Raw genomic sequence first — 26,387 nt, forward strand, 5'->3', positions numbered from 1 at the left:
CATTTCTGGTCTGAAAAAGAGGCAATCAAACCATTAATAAATGAGTGTCAATGAATGCACGACAAATGTCTTCCTCTTTTTGAAGTTAGCTTTTTCATATTCTATAACCAGTATTGGAGAAGTTGCTTTGCTTTAGAAAAGAAAAATATAAACAATTCTAAAGAAAAATAGCACATAATCCCATTTCCTCCAAGGCAAACTCTGTCCATTTGTTTTTTCTGGGTTTTTTTTTTTTGATGCATATATTTAATGCTTATGCAATTGAGAGTCTACTTTAGCTATGATTTTTCTATATTGCTTATTTCATGTCACATTATAACAGTCATCTGCACACGTTTCTCTATTCCCATAATTATTTTAATAACTACAAGATACTCCAGATTGGGCTATCATTGACTAGCTTTTTTTATTCTGTTGGGATTCACATTTTAGGTAAAATAGATTCATAAAGTTTATCTCTTTTATGTCTAGAACCATCTTGTATACTTCACTGTTGTCATAAAACATTAATGGGGAACTGAGATTTTTTTTTTAAAGCATTTCTCTGTCTGTATATGTCTGTGAACTTTGCCATCCCCCCCCCCCAAAAAAAAAAAAAAAACCACAGTGAACTTTGTTATAACAACTTTACTCTCTTGGGAGAATAACAGAAGATATTTGAGTTTTTTTTCTGGCATATTCTATCATTGGATATGTAGCTCCTACTCTGAAGTTGGTTAATCAAGAACATCCTCCAAACCCAAGAAAGCTCTTTGGTTCTAATGTGGGAGAACTTTGTGCCTGATTTTGGAACTTCCAGAGGTTGCCATTTCTTGCTCCCAGCATACCCTTCTGCAGTGACATTTTAAATCTACAAATTATTTATTTTTCTCATTTTTTTAAAAAAAGTCCTTATTATAAAGGTTATTTTAAAGTGACTGTTGTAACTTCTACCTTAAGACAGGGACTTGATTGTACTGGCTGAGAAAAACTACCAACTTTTTCTTTCTGTTATAGCGGCACTATTTTCCATTACTTTACATAGGAGAAAGCATAGTGTGTTGTGTGTCAGTACGTAAAATCTCCAGTCAGTTTTCTAAGGCAGAAGTTAGCCTTAGAAATGATGGTGATCATCACTTTGTAATACATAAAAATAGTGAATCAGTGTGTTTTACACCGGAAACTAATAGAATACATCAAATTACACTTCCAACAAAAGGATAGTGATGGAAAAAAGAAAGAAAAAGCAGTTGGCAAATTATGGCCCTGGGCTCCCATCCAGCCCACTGCCTGCTTCTGTAAATAAAGTTTTATCAAAACATAGAACCCATTTGTCTGCTTTTCCCCTTTGGTTGCTTTCCTATTGCAGTGGGAGAGTAGGGTAATTGTCAGAGGGAACTTGGAACAGCTGCAAAAGCTACAGAATCTAAATTATTCACTGCCTGGCCCTTTAGTGAGAAAGGTTGCTAACTCCTGTTCTCAAATATGACCAAAGTATAGTAAAATGCCTTATATATACTTCATAACCATCACATTAAGAATGTAAAAATGTTTAAAATATTGATTTGTTACTGATTAATATGGCCTCAACATGCGTTTGTTATTATTATTTTTTTAATGTGGATTTTTATTTTAAATCACCAAGAATATCTGTGACACATACTTTTTTGTTGCTGGCTTTTCAAAACCTCTGTAGAAGTTTCTGACGTTCTTCTGATTATATTGGCACTGGGCACTTTCTCCTCACACTTTTAATTGAAAATATTGTATTATATTTTAAAGCATGTCATGAACTTTGTTCTTTTATAAGCAACAACCAAAAGTGCTTGAGTTAGAAATAAGTATATTCTATATATTTTGGATATTAAAAGCTAAGAGGCATTCAACTAAGAAAATGTCTGCTGAATCGACATTCCCTGACATCAGCTCATATTTCACTTCTTAGAGGCTCAGTGTTCTTATCCATAAATTGGGAATCGGGTCTCTTCACAAGGCTATGTGAAGATGAAGTAAAGAAAGATACACGTGACGCATTTGGGGACACATTAGCTGGCTGTTCCCTTTCTCTTTTCTACACTTAGCATAATTAGAGGAGTTGATAATTATAACATACCTTTAGGGATTTTTTCAAATTTACAAATTTACATGAAATATTCCCAAGAAACAAGTATAATTTTGGAACCAGGTTCAAATTAGAAAAGGTCTGTGTATTTGGATGCGAGATACTGGCAATTGTTACAAACATTTCTGAGTCTCAGAGGCTTATCTTAATGCAGGTATCATTTGTGAGCCACCTCTGTCTCATAGGGTGGGGAGTGGGATGTGGTGGTCTGCTCCATGTGGTGTTTCAGGGACCTTGACTCTTATCACCCAGTGACTCTACCATCTTGGAGGCCCTGGAGTTCTTCCCTGGACCCCTGGGCCCACAACCCAGGCTTCTGGGTCAGGAGAAGTAACACACCCACTTCCATCTGTTTGGCCAGAACTCAGCCGCAAGGACCCACCTAATTGGAAGTACATCCCATCTGGGCACCCAACAAATGGGTGGAGATTTGATGAACATTTAACCAGTCTCTGCCAGTCCGACAACATCTTCTTGAGTTATTTAGCAGGACACATACTTAAGGCCTAAACTGCACAGAGATAGATGCTAGTAATCCCAGAACCCTGTCTTTCACAGGTACCCATGTAAATAACATTGGGAGACAGTCATGCTGGGTAGGGACAATCAATCTGTATACTTGTTCAAGTAAATTTTTTCAATTATCCTGGGATCTGAATCTTCCCCCACATATTGTATGCCGTTTACATAGTTTGGCATTCTGAAATTGCAGATCTATCATAGAGTCGGTTTAGAGATACATGCATAAAAAATGTTACATGCAGTGGAATTTTCATTCCCAAAGTGGTCTGTGTGGACTCGTATTTATTTTGCTGTACTGTAAAAGCAGAAGTCATACACAGTGTTGATTGGAATTTTTATCCATGCAAACAGATAGAACATTTGTTGAAATACTACCACTATCATTTACTTCAAAGGGCACATCTTACAATGAACCAGATCAGGACCATTTTCGATTTTGTAATACCTCTCGTGCATCTGTGCACACCTTTTTTAAGTTATTCATTTTAAATGATGATTATATGAATATTTTAGGATTATAATCACCATTAAATGAAGGACAAAATTTATCATACCAAAATAGAAATTTAATTTAAAGTAGAAAGAACTTGATTGCAAGGTTTAGTAGACTGGAAACAAGACACATGAGAGGATATTAAAGCACACTTTTTAAAAGACCCTTAAGAGTACAGGTTTACAATAGATTTGGAAAAAACACAGTTGTATTTAGTGATGTTTGTGAAGCTCATATTTGAGACAGTCTCATCAAACTTTTGTAAGGTTGAAAAGAACACAAAGCAAACCAAATTTTTGGTTATTCCATGAAAAAAAATAGCAGGAAAAAAAAATCTTTATTCAGTACCATACAGGTGGTGAAGTATATTTGAGATAGAAGTTGCTCTTAACCTTAAGGTGATTCTGTGGCTTTGGTGAAGAGTCAATCTTGTACATGGCCGTAGGTGATTAAAAATATTCCTTTCACTTTTCTTGGAACTCTTGACGTTTCCTACTACCTGTCACTTTGTCCTTGACGAAATTTGAGGCCAAAAACCAGTTGACAAGGATGGTTTTCCAATCAGCTGTTCCTCGTTTTTTTCCTGGGCGATCCTTTGTTATATTCGAGTTCAGATTTACTATTCATGAACCACATTTTAATCAGTGACCATATCCGCAAATGGAAGCTAAACACTGGTTAGTATGTTGAAAATAAACACAAGACTCTCATTAATGTCGCTGTCTGAATAATTAGTTGAGCATGGTGTACCGAGCTGTGGTGAAAGCAAGCTGGCTCCTCACTGGAACGGCAGGCTGACAGCCACGTCCTGGAGTGTGGTCATTAGTGAGCCCCGCCATCGGTGTCGTGTTACTGTGTCAAATTAGTTAGTGTCCCCTTAGGAGAGAAGCTGGACCTACAAATTATCCTCCCACATCCCTGCAAACCGTGTTTGTGAAACCTGCGATCAAGTGCGGGCAAATTATTAACATAGCTCATAAATTAACTAGTTTACAGGCTTATAACATTTTACAAGTAGATAGTAAAGGGTAGAAAAGTTTTCCAATTGCTCTGCCCTGATGTGAGGCTGTGATCTGCCGACGTTTCCCAGAGAAGCCCACAACTGATGGGTTTTGAAGAGGAGCAAACCCATGCAGTGCCATCCCGAAGGTCTGGAAAATGTAGACCCTGAAAGGAAGCCAGTGTAAATCCATTGGAAACAATATAATTAACTTCGTTATCTCATTGCTCTGATGAGTCCATGACAACAGTCCTCTTTCTTGTGGTGGCAGTTGCTCATTAATGAGGTCACCAATTAAGTTTGAACTTTGCCAACTGAAATTATCTGGAAAAATATTTTTGATGCATTCTTATCATGCTCTTAAGCTGCCTTGTTGAAGGGGAATAATGCTAACACAGCATGTTAAACTCATGAGAATGATGACTCTGAAGCTGTACTGTATTTGAGAAACAGTTTATATTCACGTTGATAGCTGATACCGAGAACACAGAGTGTGGACCAGTCTGGCCTGAGTTTCTCTCTTATCAAGAAAAAGCCACTGGGAGCCCCACTGCTTACTCTCCTCTGAGCCCTGGTAGACAGACAGCCCACATAGTTTCCGGAGATACATGACTATTCAAATCATAAAACTTCATACATCTCCTTTTCGGTTTCAACTTCTCTGTCTGATTAGATTAGAAGACGCGTACGTCCACAGACTTTTGTCTGAGTTTACTGTCACGAGGAAGCAACGCACACGCAGGGAAGAGGTCGTGCTTTTTGCTCCTCCTGTGGCTCCATTGCCCCCGCCTGACAGCGGGACCCTCCTGTGGTCTTCAGGGCTGTGCAGCTGTGATTATCATCTCAGGGATCTAAGCAGAAACAGCCTGGCATGTAAAACCTTACTGCTGACTGCTATTCACAGAAACTTCCTGAACCCACTTGAGGATGAGTTAACTTGTCTGTTAGCAACTTCAACTTACTGGGCAATGGGTTTGGTAAATACTCCACTCGTAAATACCCACCCCAGCCATGAAGACGCACAGCCTCAGCACACCTGAGCACTTGTGCAGGCTGATGGAGTTGCCGTGTCACAGCTTTCTTCTGTAGTTCAAATGCAGTGGGAAAGAACTGTAACCTTTAGCAAGTAAGACTTGGTGTTTGGCTGCAAAGGAGATAGCCTGTCTTTTTTTTTTTTTTTTGCTTTTTAAATAGGTACTTATGTATGTGTGTGTGTGCACGTGAGCATGTTACACACATGTTTGGGTCTGTGTGTTCTCTGGTGCTTCTACTGGACGCACTGGGAGACACTAAAGCCCAAAGCCCAAAGGAAAATCTTCACTGGGACTTAGGGATCATCTTAGCCTTATTTCTGATTTCTGAGAAGTTGTACCCCCAAGTAAGAAATGTTTGGAGTTAGAGGAACCAAACTTCCTAAGTGAATGAAAGTGCCTTCAAGAGTGGCAGTTGTACTTGGCTCTATAATATTTCACACTTTTCTGCTATAATTCTGTGCAGAGCTCAAATTAGGAGGTAACAGAGTGCTGATTCTAGAATGGAAAGGACTACATAGATGTTTATATATACATAGACACTCACTTATATACTGAGCGTAAAAGTCATGCGTCAATAAGGAAGCCATAAGGCTTACACGAATGTGTTACTTTTGAAGCATTAAAGTTTGTCACTTCCTTTCCTTAACCTCTTCTGTTTTTTTTTTTTTTTTTTTGCTTTCAGTGTCCCTCTGTATGTTGCAGTCCTGTGGCATTATGCATGCCCTCAACCAGTGACCTCCAGACTTTTTATGGCTGTGAGACACATTAAAAATTCAGGGTAAGTGACAAGCAACACTTGTATTGTGTACTGATCAAAAATTGCCATCCACCCTTGCAGGTGACATGATATTGCAGGTAGTAATCCCTCAGATGATAATGGAATGCCCCATTGTCAATCATGAGTTCCAAAACCAGCAGGAATTGGTTTATTGCATTCCATGATAGCTTTATGGCTTTGCAATATAGGATTTGTAACTTGGATCATGTCTGTGAAAGTGTGATGTAATGAACGGTTGGCAAATTTTGTCTCTAAAGGGCCAGATAGCAAATACAGTCAACCTCATGGACTATAGTCAGCATAGAGAGTAGTATGTTGTAGAGTCTCTCTTGCAGCTGGAAGAGTCTCACGAAGAGTCTCTTTTGCAGCTAGTTACCTCTGCTGATATAGCACAAAACTAGCCTTCAGTTCAGTTCAGTTGTTCAGTCGTGTCTGACTCTCTGCAACCCCATGAATTGCAGCACGCCAGGCATCCCTGTCCATCACCATCTCCCGGAGTTCACTCAAACTCACATCCATCGATTCGATGACGCCATCCAGCCATCTTATCCTCTGTTGTCCCCTTTTCCTCCTGCCCCCAATCCCTCCCAGCATCAGTCTTTTTCCAGTGAGTCAGCTCTTCACATGAGGTGGCCAAAGTACTGGAGTTTCAGCTTTAGCATCTTTCCTTCTAAAGAACACCCAGGGCTGATCTCCTTCAGAATGGACTGGTTGGATCTCCTTGCAGTCCAAGGGACTCTCAACAGTCTTAGATAATAGATAAACAAATGGACATGTCTGTGTTCCAGTAAAACTTTATTTGCAAAACCAGGTCCAGGGCCATATTTGGCCTAAAGGTCATAGGTTGTGGACCTCTGATCTAATGGCAAATAGATGGGGAACAGTGGAAACAGTTGCTAACTTTATTTTGGGGAGCTGGAAAATCACTGCAGATGGTAATTGCAGCCATGAAATTAAAAGGTGCTTGCTCCTTGGAAGAAAAGTTATGACCAACCCAGACAGCATAGTAAAAAGCAGAGACATTACTTTGTCAACAAAGGTCAGTTTAGTCAAGGCTATGGTTTTTCCATTAGTCATGTATGGATGTGAGAGCTGGACTATAAAGAAAGCTGAGCGCCGAAGAATTGATGCTTTTGAACTGTGGTGCTGGAGAAGACTCTTGAGAGTCCCTTGGACCGCAAGGAGATCCAACCAGTCCATCCTAAAGGAGATCAGTCCTGGGTGTTCATCGGAAGGACTGATGTTGAAGCTGAAACTCTAATACTTTGGCCACCTGATGTGAAGAACTCACTCATTTGAAAAGACCCTGATGCTGAGAAAGATTGAGGGCAGGAGGAGAGGGGGATGACAGAGGATGAGATGATTGGATGGCATCACCGACTCAATGAACGTGAGTTTGGGTAAACTCCGGGGGTTGGTGATGGACAGGGAGGCCTGGTGTGCTGAAGTTCATGGTGTCGCAAAGAGTCAGACATGGCTGAACAACTGAACTGAACTGATCTAATGCATCAAAGGAGATAAATGACCTAGAATCAAAATACCTCACTGGGTAGCAGTCCCTCTGATCTTGAGCAAGCAATTTATCAGAATGAAACGGGAATTAAAAAAACACCTGCATTTACTACTGAGGTAAGAGTAGGATGTAGTTGTAAGGATGAAACATCATATAATGTACATGAAAGCACTTTGAAAATTTTGAAATTCCTTATGAATGTAATGGATGCTCTAGACCATCATTCTGCTTCACCTAGTGAAGTCTACCTGCTTCACCCTTTTAATCACATTGGGCTTTCATGAGCTGGATTAGTGTGAGGGAAAGCTCTTTTATTTTCTAAGTCGTGTGGTTTGTCTGTATGTTCCTTCTATTTTGAAATGTCGCTTTAGTAGCAAATATGAATGAAGAGCTATATGGATAGATTATGGCAGGCTAAAGATCAAATGCCAATGAGGAACTATTAAATTTCCTTTAATCATCAAATTTGGAGAGTGTTTTCAGATCTTCCACCTTTAAAATAGCTTTGGATGTCTACAAGTGTGTTTGAATTTCACAAGTCTTGCATGTCAAAACATAGAGACAGGTTCAGCAAATATGCTTCCCTGGACTAGTGGTACTGATTAAGAGGGAAAGTCATACTTAGACAAACAGTTTGATGAATAGAGGGCTAATCAGAATCTCAATTCATGAATTTTCTAGTTTTTTTTTTTAAAGTAGGATAATCTTTAGCTATGTTTTTATGTCTTTATATCAGATAAGAGTGATTTTCTAGTAACAGATGCAAGTATGTAAGTTTTAAAAGATTAGTAGTGTTTTCTCTCTCATAAAATATATCAAGGGGAGAGCAATCTGTGTTTCCTATCTTTGTGCTATCTCTGCTTGCATGTTCAAGTGTTATTTATTTTCAAGGTCACATTATGGCTGCTGGCTCTCCAGCCATTGCTTCTACATCCTGAAAGAGGCAACATTACGAAAAATAAAAAAGAGTCGTCTTCCCAGCTGAGGAAGCCCTCTTTAAATAACTTTCCATGAAGTCTTACTCGATGGCTTCTACTTACATCGTTTTAGTCACCGTTCACATAAGTGCATCTGATAATTACATCCTTAGACTTGAGGCATTTGATGTCCTAGATCATTTCCAGGTTCTAGTAGTAATGAAGAAAAGGTGTATGGTTAGTGAGCAACAATTGTGGTTACTTGCATGAAATCATGCTATCAGTTTTTCTTCCATGTCTAATTTTTATTTATTTTGATGAATGCCTTCTTTCTTCTGTTGATTTGGTGTGTATAACATCTTACTTGAACTTTATGTGTTTGAGTTTCAGCTTATTCAATTGTCAGCAGAGATACATATCTCAGTAAATATTTTAGGACTATAATATTTTTATTGCAAGTGCCATGGCAAATTCTAAGAAAGAAATTTCTGTCTCAAGAGAGCTATCAACCAAAATTTAAACTGCCAAATTTGTGAATGGATTTTCTTTCCTCTGGATGGAAGGTTTTGTTAAAGCCTGAGTGCTAGTGTGAAATCAGAGCTGAATATTCAATGGAACAGCCGATGCTGAAGCTGAAACTCCAATCCTTTGGCCACCTGATGCGAAGAGCTGACTCATTTGAAAAGACCCTGATGCTGTGAAAGATTGAAGGTGGGAGGAGAAGGGGACGATAGAGGATGAGATGATTGGATGGCATCACCGACCCAATGGATATAAGTTTGAGTAAACTCCGGGAGTTGATGGCGGACAGGGAGGCCTGGCGTGCTGCCTTCCATGGGATCGCAAAGAGTCAGACACGACTGAAGGACTGAACTGAACTGAGTGCTAGTGTGAGGTCCTAGGACATACTGGCCCTCACTTAATTGTGTTCTTCCCAGTGTGTGTGTGGGCTGTCACTGATGGCTTTATACTGTCTCTCAGAGTCTAGACAGTGCCGTCTACTCTGCTTCTCTGATTTTACTGTTTTGCTGTATATGTGGTGAAAGCTTCCCTTGGGGGATGGGAGAGACATGTGAATCTTTCCCATTTCTCTGTTCCAGGTTGGTCTGGACTTTATTCTTGTGAAAATCACTGTCTCACTGAATGAGACTTCCCTTTACTTCTTCATGTAGTCTCTGCCTATGCTGGTCTGTGATAGATGCTCACAGAACATGGTAGCTGATTCACTCCTAGACATTTACTGAATGCCTGCTGTAGATATAGGATAGCAATATGGGCAAGAGTGTCTGCATTGCAATTAAATCAGCTGAGATGCAAATTCCACCTTTTCCATTTACTGGCTGAGTGAACCTGGAGAGTAAGTTACTTAACCTTTCTGGGCCTTGGCCTCCTCATCTGGGAAATGGGGATACAGATAGGAGATAGATTTCTATAGCAAATTACTGAGATGATATGTGTGAAGAGCTTAGTACAGTTTCTGGTTGGTAAAAAATGCCAGTATTGTGCCACACACTCTGGATGCGATGGTGGAAATCCCTGTCTTTGAGGAATTTTTACAATCCTCTGGTTAGTTCATTTGTTCTTAGTTTACTGGCAGACAATGTATATTTCACAGTCATCGCTTCTTGCCTAGCATACGCTTGGAAGTTTAAGTAAAGCCCCAAGAGGTGACTTTGATGCCCATTGTCAAGGACACTGCAACCATGTATGGAGCAGGACAGCCTGGCTAACAGGACTTAGATCTCTGGGTCCTGTTTTGACAGTTTCCCCTGAGAGGCATGCAGTGGTTTTTTTATTCCATTTTTTACTTACTCAGACAATGGACCTGCCTAGCAAGCAAAATTCACTAACTGCTTTCAAGGTGGTATTGATGATGATAATCTGAAACTCAAGGTTTCACTCATGCAGGCTGACACTACATGAGGCTGGTCTGGCCTAGCCTCATCCCCGGCCCTGTCTCTGTGCTGAGTCTACAGAGCAGCCCCTGGTCCCTCACACATCATCTTGGGACTGGCCCTTGGAGGATAGTGGTGTCTGCACACAGAAGCTGCTGCATGAGTGTGACGGAGACTGTCAGCAGTGCTCATAGACGGCTCAGTTGGCAGTATGTCCCAAAGACTTGACCGTGGCTGTCTAGTGAGTAGGCTTTCCAGGTGGAGCTAGTGGCAAAGAACTTACCTGCCAGAGCGAGGAACCTAAGAGATGCAGGTTCAACCCCTGAGGTGGGAAGGTCCTCTGGAGGAAGAAACTCTCCAGTGTTCTTACCTGGAGAATCCCATGGGTAGAGGAGCCTGGCAGACTGTAGTCCGTAAGATTGCAAAGAGTCAGACACAACTGCAGCGACTTAGCAAGCATGCCTGTCTGCTGAGTAGCTGACTCTGTGAAAGAGGTGACTTGAAGATCTTGCTTTTTCAAGAGACTCTTGGAAACTACATTTTTGCTCTGTGGTTTCAAATATTTTATTTAGACACTATTACCATGTTCAGATGTCATAAAATCTCTCTTGCCTCTGGACCATGGATTCTTTCCCTGGAACAACTTTCGTGTTTCACAAGGCTAACCCCTCTTCTCATCTTTTTTTGTTCTGTTCAAGTATCAACTTCTTGAAGTGACCTTCCCTGACTGCCCGCATTACAGTTGATTTCCACCCCCCACCCCACTCTGAGGCATCCAAGATCCTTGTGTGTTTCATTTACTACACCTTCTGACACTTTCTGAATGCACCTCTTTACCAGGTAGTAAGCAAGGGGCAGGTCTGATTCAGTTTGGCTTCCTTGTGGCCGACAGTGCCCAGTCAATAGTAGGCAGGCTGGCAGTCAGCATTCATTGAATCAGTCAGAGGATATTTGGGATGTCCCTGTGGATTTCTGTAATTCATAGTACCTAAGAGGTCTGCATCTGAGTGAGAGAATAAGAAAACAAAGAAAACCATCCACGTCACCTTTATTATAGGAATGGAATCCTACCCCTGGGTTTTCTCTTGGTAGCTTCCTCTCTACATCGTACGAGGTTTTGGTAATCTGTATGTCCCATCCAGAAAGGGTTATACATTATCTTCCTCATGAAGACAGAATCATTTGCTGTCTGGTCCTAAAGCTTATGATGGGCGGTACAAGTCAATTAAGGACATTGAATTGCAAGCTCAAATCCCAGCACTCTCATTCCCTGGTTCTTTGTTCTTGGACAAATGTCTCTCCCCACTCCCCACTCTGTATACTTACCTGAGGCTGGGGAACTAGCATGCTTCAGCTCATAGTGTTCATACAAGGATTAAGTGAAATCATATGCGTACAGTGCTTTGTATAGGGACTGGAGCACAATCATGATGACTTAGAAAGATTATCAAAAGAGTACTGGGAACCTCACTGGCAAAACCCATGTTGCACTCTCTTGTGATCATTTTAATGGGGGAAAAGATGATGAAGAGCCTTGATTCCCTACTAGAGTTACTCATTTCATGCACTGAGTGAACTTTAAAAAGTGCAAAATGAGCAAGGAGTGGGATGAACTGTCTTACACTTGTTGTTGACGTGTTGACTCTTGGATGTTAGGGATCTGTTTCAGATAAGGCCAGTTATAACCCTCAGATGCTGGGACAGCTCAGTTTTGGAAGTCTGATCCACATCCAGAATACATTGTGAATTTGCGGAGTTCAGGGTCCTGCAGTATCCCTACACTGCCTGCCTGGGGAGATGTTTCATCCTGAAGTTAATCAGAGCTTGTTTGATCCCCTGCCTTGTTATAGACCATGTCTTAAGTTGCCTGTAAATTCTAATTTAAAAAGAAATTACACTCTTGATGGATTGGTCCTGAAAATTTACATACCTCTTTTTTGATAGAAAATTCAAGTCTGTATGGATTGAAAGGATGTAGAAATGTATGTCTTTCATTGAGCTCTGACTTCTTCCACTTGCTTAAGGCAGAGGGTCTGTTACCGTCGTTGTGTTGTTCATTTGGGCCAGATTGAACTGTGCTGTTCCTTGTGCATTTGCTGTGTGGAAGCCTCGGCACAGAGAGGGACTTGTCTCTCTCTGTATCCCCCAGCTTTTAGTGGTAAAAGATGGCATTTATGAAATCATATACTCTCTTCTTGATTTGTGGAAAGGTTATCAAATAAATTAAAAGCACCATGAGTTTTTCTTGATTTATAATTTGTACCCTCTCAACTTGTAAAAAAAAAAAAAAAAGCATGAGTGAAATACAGTGTAGGGCATCAGATTTGGTTCCTAGTACCCTTTTAGAAACAAAAAAAGTAAAGTTCAATAAACAGGAGTTAAGTGAAGCAAATGATTTAGGAAAAACTTTTATTAGACTTATAACAACCCTTGGAATGGCAAAGACCCAGGATTTTTCCATCTTGAAAAACATGCAGCATCCCTGTCTGCCAAATACCATTTCAGAAACGAAAACAGCAATCACAAAAGGGGAAACCAATCCATGTAATTGGAGACTTCATTCGTGTTATTTACATGAAGATCCTGGTAACCTGGATCAGCCCTTATGCAGCCCTCTTCTCAATATCCTGATGCGTGAGTGTCAATGGGAAAGAGTAGGAATGTTCCAAGAGTTTTCTCTAATGGTTTGAAATGTTGCTACGTTTTCTGGGTCCAGTTCAGCGTACCTCTTGGGGCCTGGCGAGTATGGTTATGATGCGTGGGGACTTGAATTTCTCTTTGCTTTCTCTTACGGTCATCATTCACCTTTTCCCTGAGTGTTCAAATTAGAAGAGATTGTACCTCGTCTTTACCCATATCTGTCCCAGATCATTCATTACCGGTGACACCAGTGCATTCCTCTACTTCTGACCCAGTTCTTAAACATGATAATTAAAAAAAAAAAATCTGAGTAATATTCCAGTATGTGAAAGTCCCACGTCGTCTTTATTCATGCATCTGTCACTGGGTGTTTAGGTTGCTCTCATGTCCTCATTGTAAATAGTACTGCAGTGGCCCTTGGGATGCATGTGTCTTCTCTTAATTATGATTTTTCTCAGGGTATGTGCCCAGTAGTGGGATTGTTGGGTCATATAGTAGTTCTGTTTTTAGTTTTCTAAGGAACTTTCATACAGTGGAATATTACTCAGCCATAATCAGTAACAAAATTAGGTCATTTGTAGAGATGTAAATGGACCTAGAGTCTGTCATCCATAATGAAGTGAATCAGGAAAAAAAAGACCAAATATCATTTATTAATGCATATATGTGGAATCTAGAAAATGGTACAAATGGACTTACTTGCAGGGCAGGAACAGAAATGCATATGTAAAGAATGGACACATGAACGCTGTAGGGGAGGGGTGGGATGAACTGGGAGATTGGAACTGACAGATACGCACTACCACGTGGAAAGTAGATAACTGCAGTATAGCCTAGGAGCTCAGCTGGGTGCTCTGTGGCAACCCAGATGGGTGGGTGGGGTGGGGGTTGTGGGAGGAATGTCCAAGAGGAAGGGGGTATATATACACACGCATGGAGCCAAGTCACTTCATTCTACAGCAGAAGCCAACAAATTATAAAGCAACTATACCCCAAAACAAAAACACCCAAAAGAACAACAACAACAAAAATCTAGAATAAAGCATGCTTAGACCTTCTTGGCTTTCTCTAGTTGCAAATGCCTGGAAGAAGGTTGCATTTTATGTTATCACCAATCCTTCTGTGTGTGGTTTCCCCATTCTCCCTTCTAAGTAATGAGAGAGAAAAGTAGAATTTTCGAGAATCATGGGAAACTTAATAGCAAGAAAGTCTAAAAACCAGCAGTAAGGAGAGACACTCTAATTTGTGAGAAGTCTACCCTATAATAGCTGCCTTTACTGGGAGCTTATGTATAAACTGGCAAAAACTCTATGAGACAGTTCTAAAAAGTCCGTGTTACAGTTGAGGAAACCGAGGTGTTCTGAGGTGAAATGACTCCCTCAGACTTCTCTGCTCATTAGAAATAGAACTGGGATTTGAACCCAGCTACTGTTTCTCTGTTGTCACAGCTCCTAACCACTACACCATATTGTCTTCACCTTGTAGGCATCTTCCCAGGGTATTAATTTTGCAAGCATGGTTTTTGTGTTAACATACATTTTTCACTCGGGGCTGCTTGTACACTGCATGTTGAGACTTTATACTTCAGTGTCATCTAACTGGATCTGTTTAATCTTGGTAGACTTTTTCAAATGCTTTAATTCTTTTTGCTAGTACAAGAGCTATGGGAAATAAAAGCATGTCCTGGTGGGATTCGGAACAAGGACAGCCACTTAATTGGCGTTCTCTGGTCTCTAACTGGGCATGCCTGTTAAGACATTTTCTCTAGATCTTTGAGTCATTTTTCTCTGGTACATTATTTTAATTAACCTCAGCTCTATGGCCGTCATTTTATTTCGTGTTAGCCTCGACCACTCAATGATTGATTTATTCCGCTCAATCACCTGTGTGGGAAAGTGTGGCAATTGAGAGGGTTGCCTTCCCAAAGCAGCAGTCCTGTACCTGGGACTTTTTCCCAGCAAGCAGACTCAGAATTTGTTGTGTTTTGTTTTCATTTATTGAGATACATTCACTTTGAAGGCTGTTAATTTACCAGGATGAAGATTTGGGTACTTAGAGGTAACACTGGCCAACAATTAGGAAGTCTTTGGTTACTTGGTCAATAGAATTCCAGAGGCAGAAGCTGTATGCCAAGGACTTTGATGTTCAAAAATAGAATAGGTTTTAAAAAGTAAAATATTAGGCTTGAAAATGTATATAAAAGCCGGCTGCAAAAGACCAACAATTATGCTGCTTTTACCTAAGGGGTTTGAAGTATCTGTAATCTCTCTGTTCACACAAACAGCAGACCATTTTTAATACCTGTGCCTTAAAATACTGAGCCTACCACTTGTTAGATCTCTTGGGTGAAACTTGTGACCAGCTCAGGCATAAAGAGGAATTAATTGGCTCATGATTCTGAAAAGTTGGCTAGTAGAGTGAGCTTCAGGGGCACCTGAAGTAGGGGATTCAGATCCTGCTGTTGAGTCTTGGTCTCAGAATCTTGGCTATGCAATATTCTGTGTTGCTTTCATCCCTGGAAGTGTTGACCAGACTGACAGATACTCCTTCATCAGTCTGCTTTTGTACAAACTCCAGCAGAAAGGCATCTTTTCCGACAAGTTCTAGCAGCCCTCATAAAATTTGGATCTTGCTGGTTCTGTGGTTGATCCGTTGTGTACCATGTGCCTGTCACAGAAGTACTGTCTATGGTTGGAGCAGGGCTAGATGAGGGGAGCTGTGAAGGGGGCTGTAGCATGGAGTGGGCCATGTGCTTGTCTCAAGAGTGGTAAATGACCTTTTACCTGCACAAATGATGGAAAGTGGCGGAAAGGGATGCTGATCTCAGGAGAGGGGGACAGTATTCTAGGAAGATAGAGTGCATGTTGTACTTTTTTTTTTTTTAAACAGAGGCCTGTTTTTGTTTTGTAATAATTTCATACTTACAGAGAAGTTGCACGAGTAGTCAAGGAACTTTCCAAAAGAAATCCTTTGCCTGGATTCAACATTCTGCTCCTTGGCTTTATCATTTCTTATCCATCTGCCTATAGAATACACATGCACATATTTATACTTATATATAACTTATTTTCAGAACCATTTAAAAAATTGATTTCAGATGTTATACCCTTTTATTCCTAAATAAATCACTGGAGTTTTCCTAAGAACAGGGACATTCTTTCTCATAACAACAATACAATGATCAAAAGTGAAGTCACTTAGTCATGTCTGACTCTTTGTGGCCCCATGGACTGTAGCCTACTAAGCTCCTCCGTCCATGGAATTTTCCAAGCAAGAGTACTGGAGTGGGTTGCCATTTCCTCTCCAGGGGATCTTCCCAACCCAGGGATCAAACCTAGGTCTCCCGCACTGTGGGCAGATGCTTTACCATCTGAGCCACCAGGGAATGATTGAAATTAAGGAGTAATATTGATACAAATTTAATAAATTATAGTCTAACATCAATCCCTATTCATATTTAGTCCCACTGTGCCAATCATGTCTTTTATAACTATTTTTTTTCCTGGTCCAGAATTGCTCAGAAAGGCACTGTACTGGATGCATAGTAAAGACACAGAATTACAGAGTTGGAAGGTACCTTTAAATATCTTATAGCCCAGCTACCCATGAGTGCCATCCGAGATGTTCCTCATGAAGGTGTCTGTCTAATACTTGGGCATCTCCAGTGACATTCACGATGAGGAGGTGTGTTTTACCTCAAAAATACTACCATGCCTCTGTCCTCAGGGAGCCTGGGCATCATTCATTGCTTTACTACTATCTGCCCGTCTGTCCAACCATCCGTCTACTGTCTGTCACTGTTGTAGGTCATAAAGCAAGGTCTTTGATTTCAACATACTTATATCTACAAAGTGGACAGGAAGGTCAGTTAAAATACAGTGATAGGGAAGGCGCAGGAATGCTGATGGATTGTGTATATGAGGTTGAGGGGGTGCTAGAAGAGGGAGGTGTGACTGGGACCCTGAAGAATGAGTAGGAGTTGCCAACTAGTCAAGGAAGAAATGATCAGATTGGTGGACTTACTACCTCCTCTAGGACTAATTTGTATTGATTGTATTGGCATTACTTTGGGAAAATTGCTTATAAAATATCTTAGCCCATGACTATATTAAAATTTATTCAGTACATGTCTTTTAGGCCATATCAGTGATGTTAGTAATGGGAAATGGCTGTAAATGAAAGATCGTTGTACAGACTAGCCATATGGCATCTTTCAGGTTATCCCAGGTTTCCCTTTTTTCTAATAAATTATGTGAGAAATATGAATCAATAAAGTTTCCATGGGTAAAATTTTGGTGAGTTAAAGTAATAGAATTTTTAATTACACTTCTCTAAGAATTTTGAAAGGATTAGATATTATTATTAATTAGACATATTTATATATTTAATAATATAGTTATTAATTAGATATATTATTCATATATTCCCATCACTTCATAGCAAATAGATGGGAAACAGTGGACACAGTGGCTGACTATTTTTCTGGGCTCCAAAATCACTGCAGATGGTGACTGCAGCCATGAAATTAAAAGACGCTTGCTCCTTGGAAGGAAAGTTATGACCAACCTAGACAGCATATTAAAAAGCAGAGACATTACTTTGACAACAAAGGTCCGTCTAGTTGAGGCTATGGTTTTTCCAGTGGTCATGTATGGATGTGAGAGTTGGACTGTAAAGAAAGCTGAATGCCGAAGAATTGATGCTTTTGAACTGTGGTGTTGGAGAAGACTCTTGAGAGTCCCTTGGACTACAAGGAGATCCAACCAACAAGTCTATCCTAAAGGAGATCAGTCCTGGGTGTTCATTGGAAAGACTGATGTTGAAGCTGAAACTCCGATACTTTGGCAACCTGATGAGAAGAGCTGAATCATTTGAAAAGACCCTGATGCTGAGAAAGATTGAGGGCAGGAGGAGAGGGGGACAACAGAGGATGAGATGGTTGGATGGCATCACCAACTTGATGGACATAGATTTAGGTAAACTCCGGGAGTTGGTGATGGACAGGGAGGCCTGGCGTGCTGTGATTCATGGGGTTGCAAAGAGTCAGACATGACTGAGCAACTAAACTGAACTGAATTCTTTTGCACACAAAAAATAAATATTCTAAATTTCAACTTTCAGGTCTGTTACCTGAAGATAAAAATAGTACCTTCTCAAGCATTAGGTCATGTGGAGAATAAGCATATTGATCAGTGTGAAATACTGAGCATGATGCCAGCACCTAGTAAGCACATAATGGATATTACTTATTTTCAGGGCTTGTCTGTGATTTTTACCCCTTAGGTTGTCAAAGGCTTATAAAAGTAATTTATTGTATTAGTGACTAATAACTAGTTGATCTGAAAATGTTTTTTGGTATACTCTGGATATATTTTTTTATTTTTACATATTACTTCTATTATAAAAATTAAGGATGTTAAAGATGGTAAGATTTAGCAAAGAACTTTTAACTCCACATGCTTTTAATGCTTTCCTGAATTAATAATTTTCATGTCCATCATATTTTCTCCTTGGCCCACAATTCATCCCATATTTGGATCTTGGCAAATGATGACTTGGTTAATTAGGCAGTCTGTTAACTCTGATTACTAAGTTATGGCAGATCAGCATAGAAGCATCACTGTGCAATTTGGATTAAAAGGCTCTTCATTTTATCAAAACAAATTTACATTTAGGGATAAGTATATAGAAATGCATTAAGTTAAAATGATGCATTTAATAAGGAAAATTTTTAAAGGATAAAGAATTATTTCCTCCAACAAAGTTATTTTTTATTATGACATTCGTCACATTATCTTTTGCTAGAAATAGACTTAAAAGCTTGAAAATTATAACTGATTTAATCCCTTTATTATACAAATATGATAGATGCATTGCATTTTTATTTAAGCATAATTTAGTGTAGCGATACATGGTTATATTTCCAGTTCTGACCCCAGTGGCCTCTGATACTGGACTTGCTTGTGGAAATGAATCTTGACTGTGTTGGGGGGAGGAATTAGTGGGTTACATTAAGGCTCGCCGTCTTTCATGGCTGAAGGCACTGACAGTTATTAAATAAGATTGGGCCTTCGAAGTCCTTCCTCTCTCTTATTTAATGGTTCATCATCACTTAAGGGCAGCTGGAGTATCAGAACCTTGCTAGCTTATTCCAGCTCTACCTGTGCCTGCCTTCTTTCCTTTCTTAGCTCATTAACACTGAGCCTTGTGGAAAATGAAAACAAAAGTAAACCTGAGAATAATTTTCCAGATGCAGTAAACCCTGATGTTTATGTTAATTTCTCCTCAGGATTCTATAACATGTCAGTAATAGAAGATAGCCTCTTACCCTTCAGTCTCTCCTGCTCTACACACATACCCACATGTGCATGCGCCCATGTGCATGAGCGATGCACACACACACACATACACACACACACACACACACACGCGCACACACACGCATACATACATACATACTCTGAACTCATCACAGGCATCTAGGAGGTGTTGAATAGATATTTGTTGGAGTCTGATTGGTGGAAAAGTCAAAACAGTGACAGCCTCTCACCTCCAGGCTGCTCTTAGAGCTAGTTCAACAGCTGGGACCCTGTCCGGTATTGCAACCATGAGAATAAATGGAGCTGATGATCTTAACATTTATTTTTTAATAAGCATACTAAATTCTGATCTTTATGAGTTGCTGTGTTCTAGTTTCATGGGAAATAAAGCCAGAGAGAAAATATATATTTTTATATTCAGTGAACTTAGTATCTTGTTGATGGGCTGTGTTGAGGTGACCATAGGTCAGAAATAGGAAACCTTAGTTCTTTGATTCAGTGAAAGCAACCAGTTTATGCAAAACTGGCTTTTATAAGGCTAGAAGACCCTCTGACTTTGTAGATAGAGCAGAACTTTGCTCAACTCCAAAGGAAAATTTGGTTTTTAGGAATTTGATTATTTTCTTTTAATTGGGAATATTTAGTAATAATTTTAGGTGACACTTATTTTGGAGGAGCTTGTGGCTGGTTGTTCAAAGGTAAAGTGATGTTTTGAGCTCCAATTTGACAGATTTGAATGACGGTTTGAATAATTCAGTTTCCCTACCTCCCCATTCCTTCCCAAAGAACGAACCAAATAAGGAATTTTTTAAAACTCAAACCATTCTAGAGTATAGGAATTCTTAGTCATTTTTAAAAGAGGTAGTTTGACAGAGAGAAGTCTTCTGGGACGTTTATGTGTGAGGTAAACTCATTGGAATGTTAATTTTTTCTAATAGGACTTTAGTTACTTAAATAATGCATGCATTATAATAATAAATTGCCAATAGAGTAAAAGAACCTTCTGAAAAACAGTTGCCTAAGGAATGAGATAGCAAAGTCCAGTTATATTTTCAAGTAGCTCTTGAGACGGAACATTCTTGCCCCACATCAGTGGGTCCCCACAAAGTATTAATGGCAACGTCAGAGAACTTTCTCAATTAAGTACTTCTGTAATAAATAGATCTGCGGGCAGACGCAAGCAGCCTTATTGGAAGGTTGGGTACTGTGACTCTGGTTTTATTAATTACATTTATTCCTTTAAAATGACCTTGGATGAAAACAACCACCCCTTCTGTGGTCATGGTTAGCAGATGTTTACCGTAATTCTTTGCTTGGTGAGAAAAAAAAAAAAAGCCTCTTCCACCCAACAAAAACAGCCACGTTTGCCTGGCTCAATCAGAACTTTGGCGCTTGGGTCTTACTTTATATATCATGGCTCCAGTCACACAACCTTTCCAAGTGTGAGGCTTAGGTCACTCCCTCCAACATCTGCAGGAGCGCATTGCTCACAGTGATCTATTATGTGAGCGCTTAATTCTTACACGGTTTTTGGCGTTCCTTCCTCATTGAAACCAATATCCTATATGCAAGGCTCTCTTTGTTTTTCTTGTAGAAGCATGCAGGCCCCTCCTTAGTTTCTAAAGCTTTCACCTAGGCCTGATGGCCATTTTTGTGAGGATTTTGAGCATGCAAATAAAGGCAAGGTTTGCTTTCTCCATCTGAGAGTTTGGATTTTCCTGGGTTCTCTCTGAAATGAAAGGCATCTCCGTGTCTCATATTTTTTGTTTGAAAAGCATCTTTTCTTATTGCATGTTGTGCCTATTTAACCGCCTCACTCCTTATATTTTTTTCTTGCCAATTCTTGTTTTTTAAGAGCATTTAGTGATTGTGAACCTTCAGATGGTCCTTGCCTACACCTGCCGTTCGTGGTTCTAGTGAGTATTTCAAAAGCAGCCCCCCTATTTTTGTCCTGAATTTCCCTACTGAAGAATGCCTCTTGCTCTTAGGCAGCGCTGAAAGGAAATACAACAGCACAACTTTGCTTTTCTTGGGAAGCTCCTCCCTTTGGAATGAAGAACTCTGGGTGGCTCTTCTTATTTTGTCTGTATCGCCAAAATAAGCAGGGATCTTGCATAACACCAGGGTAGGAAAAAAGAAGTAATTTTAAGGGAAGCATATGTTCATGTCGAGAAAAAGGGAGTTAGAACTGGACAGAGGATAGTGGCCCACAAAGCTAAAGACATCATCTTTTTAATTCAGGTAGGAAACCAGGTTTGATCGTTTTGGTATATTTTATAATATAAAAAGTTGCTTCCACATATTGCCAGGTCTTTTCTTTGATCCAGTTAAAAATAAACCTTAAAATTAAGAAACCAAGGGTTACAGGTTAGTTAGTTGATGTATGGAGTTAGAGCAAGTCTTTTATTTGTGAAATTATTTTTCTGTGATCCTATAATAATTAACACTAAGGGATTTCCGTGGAGATCACTTGGTTAGAGATGCTTGCTCTAATCTGAAACCAGTGCCAGAACTAGCCAGATAGGATTTTTATTTGGTCTGACTTTAGAAGCAAGGAAGAGACATCTGAGTATTAAAATGAACCAAAGATACCTACTCTAGCTGTTTGGCTGATTAGTGGACATATTATTTTGTCATTTTAAGTAATTCCAAATAATGTCTGTTGATAGAAACAGAGCCGACACTTCAGTATTTCAGACTGTTTGTGGGTGGCAGGTTTTGAAAATGCAGCTAATTTGCAAAAAGAAAAAAGAAAGAAAAAAATCTTTAACGTTTCGGTTTCATCCATTCTCAAGGTTTGAAAACTTCAAAGGTGTGGGGAAAATCCAGTGAAGTTCTTCTTTCCTCATTATTAACTAAACACTTGTGTCCTTAAAATATAGCTATGAAGGAGGTAGGGCCCCAGAGCATTGTGGGTGCTGGCGTATATCTGCAGTGCCAAAGCCAGAAGGATCTTGGATGGGCTCACACAGGCAGTTGACAGGAGTGTGGATAGCCCCCAGATTGGAGAGCCTTGAATGTGCCTGGAACTGGCTGTTTATATGTGAACCTTTTTCTCACGTACACAAAAAAATGATCCAAACAGAAGCCTAGTCATGACCTATTAAAGAGCTCTCTTCTTAAAGAGCCCTATATCCCTTGAGTGTTCACACAAGTAGGCTTGGAAACTGTGGTGTGGTGGACCCAGGCTGGTGTTCAGTCTGTGTGATTTTTTAAAATGTCTCAGTTTCTAACATGTATACTATCATGTAAGAATTGAATCGCCAGTCTATGTCTGACGTAGGGTGCAGCATGCCCGGGGCTGGTGCATGGGGATGACCCAGAGAGATGTTGTGGGGAGGGAGGTGGGAGGGGGGTTCATGTTTGGGAATGCATGTAAGAATTAAAGATTTTAAAATTTAAAAAATAAATTAAAAAAAATAAAAAATTAAAAAAAAATAAAAAGTCAGTCTATTTAAAAAAAACAAAACAAAACAAAAAACATATATTAGAAAAAAATTCCAAACTTACCCATCACCCCCATGAATAGGGAAGCAAAGCCATATAAAGTAGATTATCCTTAAATAATGGTTTAAGCTTCAGCTATTTTAATTCATTAGTCGACTCCTTCTCCCCCCAGAGGCTTCAAAAAGCATTCTCAGTAGTACTTGAGTCATTCCACTGTTGGAGAAATGAAGTTTCTAAAAATCCAGTTATCTGCACACCGAAAGGAATTTTGAGTTGGAGTTCCTTTCAAGCCTTAGAGTAGGATATATTCTGTTATTTTTCTAGTGTTTTGTCCTTTGGGTTTAGTCAAACTATAAATGGTGGCAGACGCCATCTCTTTATTAGTTGTAGGAAAGGCCTCAAGGAATATGTCAGAAAAGAACTAGAAATCCCAAAAGTCTTGTTTAATATTTATAATACGAACATTTATCATGCTTCTGTTGTGTGTCAGCTACTGCTGTAAGTAATGTACCAGCACTAACCTACTGAAGGCATAGGAATACCTTGAAGTAGCTACTCTTACTACTTTTGTGTTATAGATAAGTAAACTGAGGATCAAAGAGTTTAGCTACATTAAACTGCCTGGAGTTATGGGGAAAAAAGTGAATGAAACTGAATAAAGTCGAGAGTCCGGTTAATAGCAATGTACCAGGGAGTTTTCCTGTTTTGATATTGTACTCCAGCTATAGAAAATGTCATCATTAGGGGAGGCTTGGTAAAGGGTATATAAGACTCTTACTGTTTTTGAAATTTTCTTGAAGTGTGTAACTAATTCAAGATAATTTTTTTTTTCAAAATGGTAGATTTTACACTTGAGTCAGCTCGGAGAAAGCAATGGCACCCCACTCCAGTACTCCTGCCTGGAAAATCCCATGGACGGAGGAGCCTGGTGGGCTGCAGTCCATGGGGTCGCTAAGAGTTGGACACAACTGAGCGACTTCACTTTCACTTTTCACTTTCATGCACTGGAGAAGGACAACCCACTCCAGTGTTCTTGCCTGGAGAATCCCAGGGACAGGGGAGACTGGTGGGCTGCCGTCTATGGGGTCGCACATAGTTGGACACGACTGAAGCGACTTGGCAGCAGCAGCAGCAGCTCTCCTTGCTTTAGAAATGCAAAGTATTCACTATTATGCCTTTTTAGATCATCTGACCAGCAAGGAGGTGGCCTTTGCTCCACTATCTTTCTAGGTTAAAAATTTCAGGTTACCTAGGCCATCTCGTGTGGTCTCCCATAACTCAGTGAAGTTTTGGGAACTAGAATTTATCCTTGCTTCTCTTACTTTCTGTCTTTACTTCATTCCTCCTTTCCCTCCCCCAACTCCGAATTCATCTATTATGATTTGTTTGGCAGGGACAGTAGAGGTCTTTTGTCTGTTCATCAGAATATCTCAGTTGAGGAGAGATGGGCTGATGTTTTTGATGAGTTTCAGAGTAGATTTTTAATTCCTTGTATGTACATGGAAATGCATGTGGTCATCTGGGAAGGAGAATGGCAGTAGTATAAGCCAAAGGTTTGCCTGATTACAGCATGCTGATATCATAAGCCATTACAAACTTACCTTCACAAGGCTAGTTATTTGCATAGCTGAAAAACTACTAGATTCAAAGTCAGAAAACTGATGTTTTAAAGCTGTATTGTTGTTCAGTTGCAAGTCTTGTTCGACTCTTGGTGACTCCATGGACTATAGCTCGCCAAGCTCCTCTGTCCATGGGATTCTCCAGGCAAGAATACTGGAGTGGGTTGCCATTTCCTTCTCCAGGGGATCTTCCTAACCCAGTGATCAAACCCACGTCTCTTTCAGTGGCAGGCATATTGTTTACCACTGAGCCATCAGGGAAACTGTTTATTCTATTAACTTGGTGTATTACCTCAGTTTCTTCATTTAGGACATTATTAAGAAGAAAATCATGTTCTACCGAAAGCTTCAACATATAAGTAACTTTCTGCTTGATAGAACTTCAGACCTATATTTTTGTAGTTAAAAATGCCTGCCGTGAAATTGCTTAGTCTTACAATGGGAGAATCAAACTCTAGAATATATTGGTGGATTTAATCAGTTGATAAACTCCTGTCTTTATTTGAGACCTTCCTAACCCAGGGATTGAACCCCAGTCTTCTGCATTACAGGTGATTCTTTACCTTCTGAGCCACCAGGGGATTACTGGTTTTTAATCCATCTCGTTTTAGTTGGAGCTTGCACTTTATTTCAGTCCTTTGAAATTTATTGTGGTCCATTTTATGGCCTAGCTTATGATCCTTCCTGGAGAATGTCCCATGTGCAGTTGAGGAGAGTGTGTATTCTATTGTTGTTGATGGGTGGGACTTTCTATATCTATCTGCTAGGTCTGTTTGGTTCTTAGTGTTCATGTCTTCTGTTTTCTTGTTAATCTTCTGCCTAGTTTTGTCCATTATTGTCAATAGGGTGTTGAAGTCTCCAAGTACTAGTGTTGAATTGTCTGTATCTCTCTTAAGTTCTGTTAGTTCTTGTTTCACGTATTTCAGGACTCTGTTTTTAGCTGAAGACTTTCTTGAAAAGGAACACTTGTTATGTCACCTCTTTTCAGAACTTCACTGAGCTCTAGGGTTTAAAAATTACACACACTGACATAAAGGCTTAGTTTGATAATGGGATGCCTTTCTGACATTGATGGAGACATTTAAGCCACATTTATGTTGGTAAAGAAAAATGAAGGATGGATGGCTTACTTGTCCCATGCATTTTATTACTGTAGGCAAGCAGTAGAGTCTAGTTGAGCCAAACCAACATTGTCTTTAGTAGCAGGTTGACTGGGGCTTTGACTTACTCAGATGTAAATCAGTATTGCATTTCTATTCTTCATACTCTGTGTAGACATGGACTAACTCAATACAAACATGTTCCTTGACAAAAAAAATATGCTTTTTTAGCAAATAAGAATAAAATGCAATTTTCTTGTTGTTGCTAAACTTATGACTCTGTAGCCTTTCTGTGTGTAGGTCACGTGGCAAACTCCAGGTGCATCTGTCATACAGAAATTGCTTTTCCCCCCAAATACAGAAATGTGAAATAAACCAATTTGGGCACAAGTAGTGTATGCTAGATTTACTTAGTATCTATCAAACAGCTCCCTACACTCACTGTATTAGGACTAATCAAAGAGTTAGAACTGCCTAGTTTCTGCAGAAATGCACATGTAACTTCTACTTAGACAGTGATGCTACTGAGTGATTGTTTTTTCTAACAGTATTATGGCCCAATATTTAATGTTTTTCTTTTCAATCGTACTATAAATTTGTTTTAGATATATGTCAGTGGGAGAGCAGGGGTGGGGTAATACACAAACATATACACACACCCATATACTTAGATCTAAATAGGTTGTTTCATGGCATAAAAGATTTAAAAGTCATTTCTGTTTCTTTATTTCTTTAGTCATTTTATTATCCTTATCCACATTTTGTTGTTTATCCACGAGCGATGAAGTAGTTTAGCCATGATTTTAAATTCCCCATAAATGAATATGGTTTTTCAGAAGGGATTTCGCATTTCAGTTAAAAAGCTATTTTCTTTTCCTGTCATCTCCGTGAATAGTCCATAGAGTTGATTGTTAGTGGAGAAAACCATGTGGTTCTGTATCTGAACTTTCTCTGAGAAAGGAATTATTGTCTTTGTCATTTTGTTTCTACGTGTGACCTCCTTACCTG

The 26,387-nt window shown here is 39.6% G+C and overlaps 2 protein-coding genes across 7 annotated transcripts in view; both read left to right on the plus strand.

Annotated features, from left to right (window-relative positions):
- Positions 1-26,387, plus strand: part of EIF4E3 (eukaryotic translation initiation factor 4E family member 3) — a 524,749-nt gene that overhangs the window by 365,212 nt on the left and 133,150 nt on the right. For all 4 annotated transcript variants that reach the window (XR_011250848.1, XR_011250847.1, XR_011250846.1 and 1 more), the window contains one exon: positions 5,833-5,928. The gene's annotated coding sequence lies outside the window, so the exon portion shown is untranslated. The remainder of the gene's footprint in view (positions 1-5,832; positions 5,929-26,387) is intronic.
- The window catches only part of FOXP1 (forkhead box P1), a 622,410-nt gene that overhangs the window by 223,106 nt on the left and 372,917 nt on the right, over positions 1-26,387 (plus strand). For all 3 annotated transcript variants that reach the window (XR_011250843.1, XM_069561641.1, XM_069561643.1), the window contains one exon: positions 5,833-5,928. The gene's annotated coding sequence lies outside the window, so the exon portion shown is untranslated. The remainder of the gene's footprint in view (positions 1-5,832; positions 5,929-26,387) is intronic.

Source organism: Ovis canadensis, chromosome 19, assembly GCF_042477335.2.
Source record: "Ovis canadensis isolate MfBH-ARS-UI-01 breed Bighorn chromosome 19, ARS-UI_OviCan_v2, whole genome shotgun sequence".
Taxonomy (NCBI): domain Eukaryota; kingdom Metazoa; phylum Chordata; class Mammalia; order Artiodactyla; family Bovidae; genus Ovis; species Ovis canadensis.